Here is a 10,298-nt window from a genome sequence, read left to right on the forward strand (position 1 = left end):
TTAGTACTCACAAACTAGTTGTTTACTCATTCTTAAAATTCAACTGACTGCTTACAAAATGTTGTGAAAATGAACGTAATCGCCTTTAGCTTCAAATGTATGCCGTACTAAACGTTTCTGCATGTTTATGGTGAGTAAATAAAAACTGCGTCTTTCAAACAACAGTTTACTTCACGTTTGTGTTTATCATGACTTTTGATTAAAAAAATACGAGACGTTTCGAATTGGCCGGATCAGAACTGGACTTATTCTGTATTTGCCGAGTTGACTCTTTTCTATTGCATAGGCAGTTTTCATCATATTAAGTCCAAAAACAGAGTAGTTAATCAATAATACATTGTATTGACTATGTTCAAGGTTGAAGGCTGTACAGTGGCCTATAGCATACATTTTAATGAGAAAGCATTATGACGTACTTCAAGTAAACAGATAAACTATTCGTTTAATCATTCTAGGAGAACCTAACGGTGTGTAAATGGAAAATTATAAACGCTATTTGTTTGCTCCATGATTGGTTACCTACCTCACCTACTCGACTATTGTTCAGATGTTTGGGAGCAGAATTCATAATCAAGGATGGAGTTCCAATTGTACCACGATTGCATACAAGCACATCGTTCTTAATAAATGATTCAATATAACTTCAATTAGAAGGAATTTAGTAAAATTGTAAAATATCGAAAGTTACTTGATTTTATACAAGTATCAATTACGTTGTTATATGTTTTTACCTATTCATATCCTGTTATTCTGTTTTCCTGATTTTTGTTTCTATTTTAGTTTCAATCAAACGGAGAAGTAGGTTTTTGGCATCGGGAATCTGTTTGATTTAACTGCCTGGAGTATATCAATATATTATGTGTAAATATACATGTACAAGTACAGACTTTGTAAATTATGCTTCTTATCAGATGTTTAACTTCGCTCTCAATATACTAAAACCCATAAATCATCCGGTGTGATTATGTAATAGACATATAAATACAAAAGCTATCGTTACTTATCTCAGCTTTAATCAATTTCTGGATGAGAACATACGTTTTAAACATTATATAACTTCTGAAAAAGGTACGTTATTTGAGATTTTACACAGATAATTTTGTTTTATAAATGGTACGTTAATGCAAATTGAAATAATAAGACAATATGTAGGTACATGGTAATGACCAGACATGTCAAAATCAGAGCTTATAAATGTAATTTGTTAATAGTTTTTATAGACAATGTCTGATCACAACTCACTTATGATTTTTTATCTTTCTTTGATATTCAGAGAATAGTTAATTGAAGAATTTAAGGTGTAAGACCTTGGTTCAGGGAGATAACTCTTTAAATCAGTTATGTGTTTGTAAAAGTCAAGTTTCATCAACATATTTTAAGCATTTAAGATTGAAAATAATCTATGTAACATAAATGCTTAGAATATATTTTTGAAAATGGTTGAAACAAACGTACTGATGATTTTAAGAGTTATTTCCCTTAACCTAGGCCTACCTCCTTAAATAGAGAAAAATATTTAACGAGTGAACAACACATTAATTCACGATAAAAGTAGCGTATGAGCTAATTAACATTTGTGTTTGGTTGCGAGTTGCATTCGTGCAGTAAAAAAAATACTGATAATTTCAAATGTGAAATAAATGTGGTTATTTCACTCCTCTGTCGTCCTATAACAATAGGCGTTCAAGTTGTCAACACGTCAATAACGTCTGATCACAACAACTGGTGAATGCATAGAAACATGATTTTGATATAGTTCCTTTCATTTTCTATATTGACATGATTGTTTTCATCAAAACTTGTCGCTTCTGATTTGCTGGAATTGTTAGATTTTCTTTCATCAATATAACAAGATACTTAAAAAAAATTCAAGAACTTATCAAAAATAATTATGTATTTTTTCTATGGTATAAGTACGGTTATTCAGCATTGTGATGCTATTTTGGGGTTCATAAGTTTCATGTGATTCACCTGCTCACTATATTCTAATTTGGAATGCTGTTTTTTTTATATAAATATGTCATGAGTATAATATCAAACAAAAATTACACCTATTATATCAGGTAACGACAAACAACCACTGCTAACACTTACATTGTACTTATACATGCATGTAGGATTTAACTATTTGTTTAACCTTTCATTTTGATATATTCCTTTATGGGCGAATGTGTGTTCTCTTAGGGGTTCACTTTTTTAAGTCTGATGTTTCTATTTAGTCCTGAGTAGTAACTGTTTAGGTTATCAGCCGCGTGGGAAATTATTGCTTGTGTACTACCGCTCATTACACGTATGCAAAGGCTATCATATCAATGCTAAGTATGTGATAAATAGAGATTAATACATGGCCATTTCCATACGTTGCGGGCTGATATGTGGGTCTGGATGATACCCGGGCCGATATGGAAAAGGCCATGTTTGACATGTTTAAATCCCTATGTAACGTTGATATACATCTAAAGTCATACTATAAATTAATTCTTTTAAAAAAAAATCTGTTTTGTAAAACTTAGAATTAACTACAAAAGTATTAGAACACCGTAACTGTATGTGGCAAACCTTTTGAATTTTTTGTCTGAAATGCTCTTCAACTACTAACTTATATCGGCCTTTTCACTTTGTTTTATTTGATTGTCACTGAGGTAATATTTGTAAATAGTTATCAAAGGTACCAGGATCATAATTTAATACGCCAGAGCTGCGTGTTGTCTTCATCATCGGTGACCTCAGATCAAAATAGTAAAATTAAAGGTGTGTACCAAATATTAAGATAGTAGCATGATAATAATACATTTTTACACACAAGCCTTCGATATTTGGCTTATTTAAGTATGACGTCCGCAATTTTAGATTTTACCGGAAGTGAGATATTTTTTTCACATGCCTCCCTATCTGAAATAAAAGAGTAATGGTTGAGAAAGGTCTATGCCAAATTTCATGCTTGTCGCAGGATGTGCACATTTTTTTTTACAAAACCGCCGTACTAGTAGTAACGCCAACCAAGTACAACATTGTAGGGCATTAAGGACCCACTATTCCCAAAGGTTGTGCCAAATACAGTTAAGGTAATTTATTTCTTGGTAACGAAAATTCTTACTTGAACGAAAAATTCTAGTTTTCAGAAAAGATTAAACATTTGTTTTTCATAACAAATTCTATTGATTAACTTTTAAATTAGTAGTTGTTACATTAACATATGGTACAAAAATAATTAAAACAAATTAATTCGTGTTGGCCCCAGATAAATTTTAAAATGTCGATATCATTGAAAAATCTCCAAATTATTTTCTCTTAGGTGCAAAATGCTATTTTTTTGGCATTTAAATTGAAATATCTTTTTTAACTCATCGGTGACCTCTTTTTTGTATTGTTGTTTTCGAATAAGCTGTACATTAACTACAGATATATATTTGTGAAATTTTAGCGATTTCTGTTTTTTATTTTTTTTATTTCAATATTACCGCTTTTTCACCTACTAGTTCAACAGAAAAAAGGGTCATTAACAAAAATGTATGCTCCTTTCGAAGGCAGATTGTGAGCGTAAATAAACGGTGACCCCATTTTTTTATTTCATTTTTCTATTAAGTATAAGATAAATAAAATTGAGAATGGAAATGGGAAATGTGTCAAAGAGATAACAACCCGACCATAGAAAACACAACTGCAGATAGTCACCAACAGGTCTTCAATGTAGAAATTCCCGGAGCAGTCCTTCAGCTGGCCCCTTAACAAATATATACTAGTTCAGTGATAATGAACGCCATACTAATTTATAAATTGTACACAAGAAACTAAAATTAAAATAATACAAGACTAAGAAAGGCTCAGGCTCCTGACTTGGAACAGGCGCAAAAATGCAGCGGGGTTAAACATGTTTATGAGATCTCAACCCTCCCCTTATACCTCTAGCCAATATAAAAAATTAAGCGCAAAACAATACGCACATCAAAATTCACTTCAAGAGAAGACCAAGTTCATTTATAGAAAAATATAGCGATGTCCTATATTAAATAAATAAACATTATGTAGACCCGCGAGCCCTATTAAACAGGAAATTTATAAAACTGACAATATTATTGATATTCATATAAACACCGAAGTGCTAACTACTGGGTTGTTGATACCACCGAGGACGAAACGTCCACCAGCAGTAGCATCGCCCCAGTGGTGTGAATAGTTATCAAAGGTATCCGGAATTTTAATTTGATACGCCAGACGCGCGTTTCGTCGATCATTTTTATACATATTTTTTTGGTACATAAGTTAGGGTGTTAGTTTTCGTATGATTTGTTTTATATTTGTCATTTCGGGGTCTTTTATATGTGACTTTGTGGTACGGGCTTTGTTCATGGGAATTGGCCATATATTTACATCTAGTTTTTCATTTATCTGGAGTTGTCTCACCTCTTTTTTATATAAGCTTGGGATATACTGTAAACCAACTTATTTTCGCGAGCGATTTATTTTCGCGACTTTCGCGAGTAGAAAAATAACGCGAATATAAATCGTCGCGAATACGTCAATCTTGGATCTTTTCTTAATAAACTTTATCAAGGAAATCAGATAATCGCGAAATTAAATAGCCGCGAAGTGGTCAAGAAAGGGTAAAACGCGAAGTAAAGTATCCTCGAAAATAAGTTGGTTTACAGTATAAGAAGGTTGCATATGGAAAAAAATTATTGTAGAAGTGAAGGGTATTAAGGATACTAGTAATTAAAACATTTACTTTGTTAATGAAAATTCCAAATAAAAGCAAATATATCTATTTAAATAATAACATGCCACTACAAACGTTTAGAATAAATCTAAGAAGACCTTTACACTAAGGGGCTTGGTATTGTCTTTCTCCTCCAAAGAGTCTATCATGTTTCGAATGAAAATTGCAGTGGTTTTTTTTACAATATTACCACGATAGTGTTCACCTGTATCAGTTGTTACCATGGAATGAGATCTGATAAACTTAATAAAAAATTATATGTCTATATCATGTATCATGTAAATATTGCAGTATAATATTTATCCTTTATATGTGAATGTACTCAGTCTATGGAAGAAGCGATTCGATAAAAACTTTTCTTATATCAACGGACAATATTATTTTTAAATCAACGAGTTGCATTGTGGGACATTTCAGACGAATGTAAGCATTAGTTTCACGAAAGTCAGATTTCTCGGTATAAAGTAATGACTCTTTTCTTAAAACAGGGTGACATTTAACACGACATTGGTCTGGTTTATAATTTCCATGAATTATTTTATGTAATAACAAGCAAGGTGTATTTAAATGAGAAAATTAAATTGTCAAATATATGAAACATAAACCCACGATTTATCATTTGTAGATTTACACGTTATATAAATATCACGTAGAAATTCAATGGAATGCAATTAAGATGAATTCAATTGTTTGCTAAGCCAAAATCCCCTATAAGTCAAAGATACTGTTATATTGTATAATATCAATGCTATATTTGTCTTATATCATAGCGATGAGTTTATAAAAAAAATATGAATGCGATACTTTTCTATCTTAAATATAACTGCTATAGTTTTCTAATATAAAATGACTACGATGACACGTCACAATACATGTCAAGAAAACTGCAAATATAATATACAAACTTAGATCATGACCGATTTAATGTTTAAGGATCAACATCACTAAAATTTCGTAGCTGTAACTAAATTAACACTTACATGAACTTATCATTTCGAAAATGTTGCTTGACCCTATTGATAGTTACAAGTGTTCACAACCTGTTCAGTCTATTGTTTTAAATCACGTGGGTTAACCGACTAACTAACATGTTTAACCCCGCCACATTATTTATGTATGTGCCTGTCCCAAGTCAGGAGCCAGTAATTCAGTGGTTGTCGTTTGTTTATGTGTTACATATTTGTTTTTCGTTCATTTTTTTTATTTAAATAAGGTCGTTAGTTTTCTCTTTGGAATTGTTTTACATTGTCTTACCGGGCCCTTTATAGCTGACTATGTGGTATGGGCTTTGCTCATTATTGAAGGCCGTATTGTGACCTATAGTTGTTAATTTCTGTGTTATTTTGGTCTCTTGTGGACATTTTTTTGTCTTGTTGGCAATCATACCACATCTTGTGTTTTGTAATTTTATTTGAAGTGAAGTTGCAATGGCGGCATTTAAATGCGGTTGCAAATACGTCTAACGACCTATTAGATTATAATATATTAGTCACACTGCTATAATCTTTCCACCTTGATATTATCAAAATAGACAAAAATATCATTACTTAAAAGATACATTCTTTTAAACAATCCAATCCAATACAGCTCCAAATTAAAATGTACAAATGCGGATGTCCCGAACTTAGAAGATACCAACTGAGTAGCCTCAGACTATAAATTAGACAATTTCAGATACAACGAAAATCAAAAAAATCTTGTCAAACAGAAAATGTATAATTATTAACATAGAAAAAAACATATTGAGAAGGAAAACAGATCTTTTTGGATATCAAAGACTTATCCCGTTGGTAAATCGATATCTCTATGAAAATAATCAGCTCACCGCGTTGACGCCTTTTGACATTGCAAAGACCGTGATGGCATTCCGATGAATTGCTTATATAGAGATTTGACTTTTGTTTTTGACTAGTGACCGATCGTTTAAATACACGAAGTTTTCTTAGTGCAAAATAACAATTCGTATCGCGTGTTTTTGTAGTGATTTGATGTGGGTTTTTTTTTAATCAGTTATATGTTTTTGTTTTCATTCAGGGTGAGCTCGATCTATTCGGTTAAGCATGAGGTGTTTAGATTAATTGAATAATTGATGTACATTGAAGACTTCCCGTCAACAAAATGCGATAGCATTACACACAAACAAAAACAAATAAATAAAATAGAAATTTAATGACAATTACACCATTTAATTGCTCCCGTTTTGATTTGTCGCGCATCAAACCTTGATGCGCGACATATCAGAACTTGAGCAATTAAATGATTTAATTCTAATTAGATTGATAAAATTGAGTGTTGAAACAATCATGCCTCTGCTTAAAAGTGTAGATATTAGGTACAATGTTGACAGTGTTTTATTAAATGCCTTACAACTATATATTGAAATAAAAAATGATGGTTTGTATGATGTTTAATTGGTGTTTTTCTCTGTTGTTCATGTTGTTCACAGTTTTTATACAATGCCTTGTAAAAAGGTAATAAAATAACATTGAATTTGAAACAAAAAGTATTTTATTGGTATATAATTTACTTTTGGCTGTAACGCGTCTACTCATTGGCTGACACTGTTTTGTTATGAGCCCATAGACATAATTCAGTCATGTGACCGTGACGTCATCAACGTATTTTCATGGTTTTGTACGGTTTAAAATGGAATTTAAAAATGACTGTAATATTTTTTCTGTCTATTCGAAATAACATAAAAAATGTGGTGCACACTGTTAAATAACCCGCTACTCGCGTTATTCATTGTGCACCAATTTTTTTTATGTTATTTCTGCAGAAAAAATATTACAGTCATTCCTTAAATGTTTTGTATAAAGTTACAATAATGATCATGATAATGCTTTACACACGAAAAGGTTTGTCTTTCCAAAGTTGCCTCTGTTTGTATATTTCATTTTTTTCAAAAAAATACATCTCAAATAGCAACGGTGCAAAACAATTTTCATGTTTTTTCATGTTGTGATATTCAAACGATTTTTGAACTGATTGAGATTTTTTATTTTAGATTAAATTGTGTACGTAAACATGCAAAGTTTTAACAATGAGTTGAGGATTGTCTTAGTAGGGAAGACAGGCACAGGAAAAAGTTCTACTGGAACCACTATTTTAAATCAACAAAAATTTGCATCCGATCTCAACGTCCTGGCCGTTACGGAAAAATCGTCATTTGGAACAAGAACACTGAACAACACACGATTGATTGTAGTCGATACACCCGGCATTTTAGATACACATCGTGCAGAATGTGATATTAAAGCGGAAATAATCAAAAGTGTTAGCATATCTCTACCTGGTCCATATGCAGTAATATACGTTATGCGAATAGGCGATAAACTTACGAATGATGAAAAGACTAGCACACAAAAGTTTACGAACATGTTTGGCGAGCATATTTTTAATTATGTTATTGTGGTTTTCACGAGAGGGGGCGACTTCCACGGCAAATCGCTTACTGAATATATCAAAAATGCTCCGGCACCATTTCAAGACCTTTTAAGTAAATGTAATAATCGTATGTTTGCTATAGACAACCGATCTTCATAAATCCTTGGTAGTGGATAATTTGCTAAGTATGATACAGAATATGAGGCATGAAAAAGCTTATTACTCAAATGATATGCTTGAATGTGCACAAAAGGTTTTTTGTGAAAGAATGGGTGATGTTAGACAGGCGCAGGATGTTCGAAGGGAAATTGAAGAAGGAGGACATGCATACATAAAGTTGTTGGCTCAAATTAGTATTAATGGTATGTTCGAGCTCTATTTTCTACTATGGGAATCGCCCCACTTGTCATAGGGACTGGTGCTGGTGTCGGAGCGATAGGTGCTGGTGTCGGAATCGGTAGGTGCTGGTGTCGGAATCGGTAGGTGCTGGTGTCGGAGCAATGACATGGTGTTGGAGGAATCGTTCCTGTTGTAAGATTAGGTATTGAAAGGTTTCTAACTGGTCTTGTACCCATCTGTTCAATTTTGTAATTTGTTTCATTCAGCAAAAAGCAACAAAGAAGTAACACTGCATAATAAGTTAAGCGCACAAATTTGTTTTTGAAGTTCTGATGAACTTATATTAATGAATGGTTTATTAACTCTTTGAGAAAGGGAAGTAGAGTTCAACTCTTGAAATGACCTTCTCAATCTCTTTCAAACTATGAATTCATATAATAAAATCTACATTTTACCCGTGTTGAATCACTGTAATAGTAGCAGTTGTGTAATAGCAAAAGTACGTCAAATGGAATAAAGGGAACTGAAGTTAAAAACAAAGTGCTATAGCTTACGTACGTATATCTCCTTTTCCGCGATTTCAGAAACTAAATATTACAAATAGCTCAATCTTAAATTATTGTCTCTTACATGTGTATAGTAATCAAACGTAAATATTCGCAGTGTACACATTAATCTTATCTAATATTTATTTATTTTGCAATTGGTACTTGCCAAAGAAGATTTGACTGATTATTTTCTATATACTATTCAAATAAGATTTTTACTCCTAATTACTATAAATGTGACAATATCTGATTGGTCAACTACCATATATCGTCCAAAGTTATTATTCGAAACAAAAAGCACAAACGTCTTAATCAAACCACCAATACAATAGAGAATTTCTCAAAACTTTAATTGACTGGTAATTTCGTGGTATGCATATAAAAAAAACAGAAAATGCCGAACTCTGATGAAAATTCAAAAAGGGAAATCCCTAATTAAATGGCAAAATAAAAATCTCAAACACATCAAACGGAAGTATAACATTTCATATTTCTGATTTGGCACAGGCATTTGATTATGCAGAAAATGATAGACTTAACCGTTTTATAGCTAGCTTAACCTCTCACTTGTATGAAATTCGCATCAAATTCTATGATATGACAATGATGTGTGAGCAAAGTAAACAGACATGAAACGTAAAAATGTCAAAAATATGATATTAATAAATACAAAAACAAATAGATATGTAGGAAAGAAAGACAAAAAGGAACACTTACAGCTTGCTGGTCGATGTGATCACATGCTCCGTGTACTTTGACTTACACTAGAATTAAGAAAGGAAATGGGGAATGTGTCAAAGCGACAACAACCCGACCATAGAGCAGACAATAGTTTACCTTACAATTTGTGATTTGAATGGAGAGTTGTCTCATTGGCATTTATGTCATGTCATGTACAAGGCTCTATGTGAGGTGTGATTACCAATATGCGTCGTATATATATGGACATTTACCCTCTTTCTCCATCCCATCACCCAAACCCGTCATGGTAGGGTTGTTGTTTATCCTACTTTACATTAATTTTCTGTATATTAATAATTAGTTTTCGAAATGTCTCGTTTTGGGTAATGATGTAGTCTGCTTTATAAATGTACTTACTATGAATTGTAGTGTCCCCTTGTTTTCCATTTTCTTTACAATTGACAAGAATGTATTTTTCTTATCATATTGTTTTGTCAAGGATTTTATAAAGGTATATTTTGTATCGTATATTTTTTAGATTTACTTTAGTTTGTTTTGTAATCAAACTTTAATCATTTGACAAATACAACAAAGAAACCATCAATAGTTACAAGCGATAAACATAC

The sequence above is a fragment of the Mytilus trossulus genome, chromosome 5, assembly GCF_036588685.1.
Source record: "Mytilus trossulus isolate FHL-02 chromosome 5, PNRI_Mtr1.1.1.hap1, whole genome shotgun sequence".
Taxonomy (NCBI): domain Eukaryota; kingdom Metazoa; phylum Mollusca; class Bivalvia; order Mytilida; family Mytilidae; genus Mytilus; species Mytilus trossulus.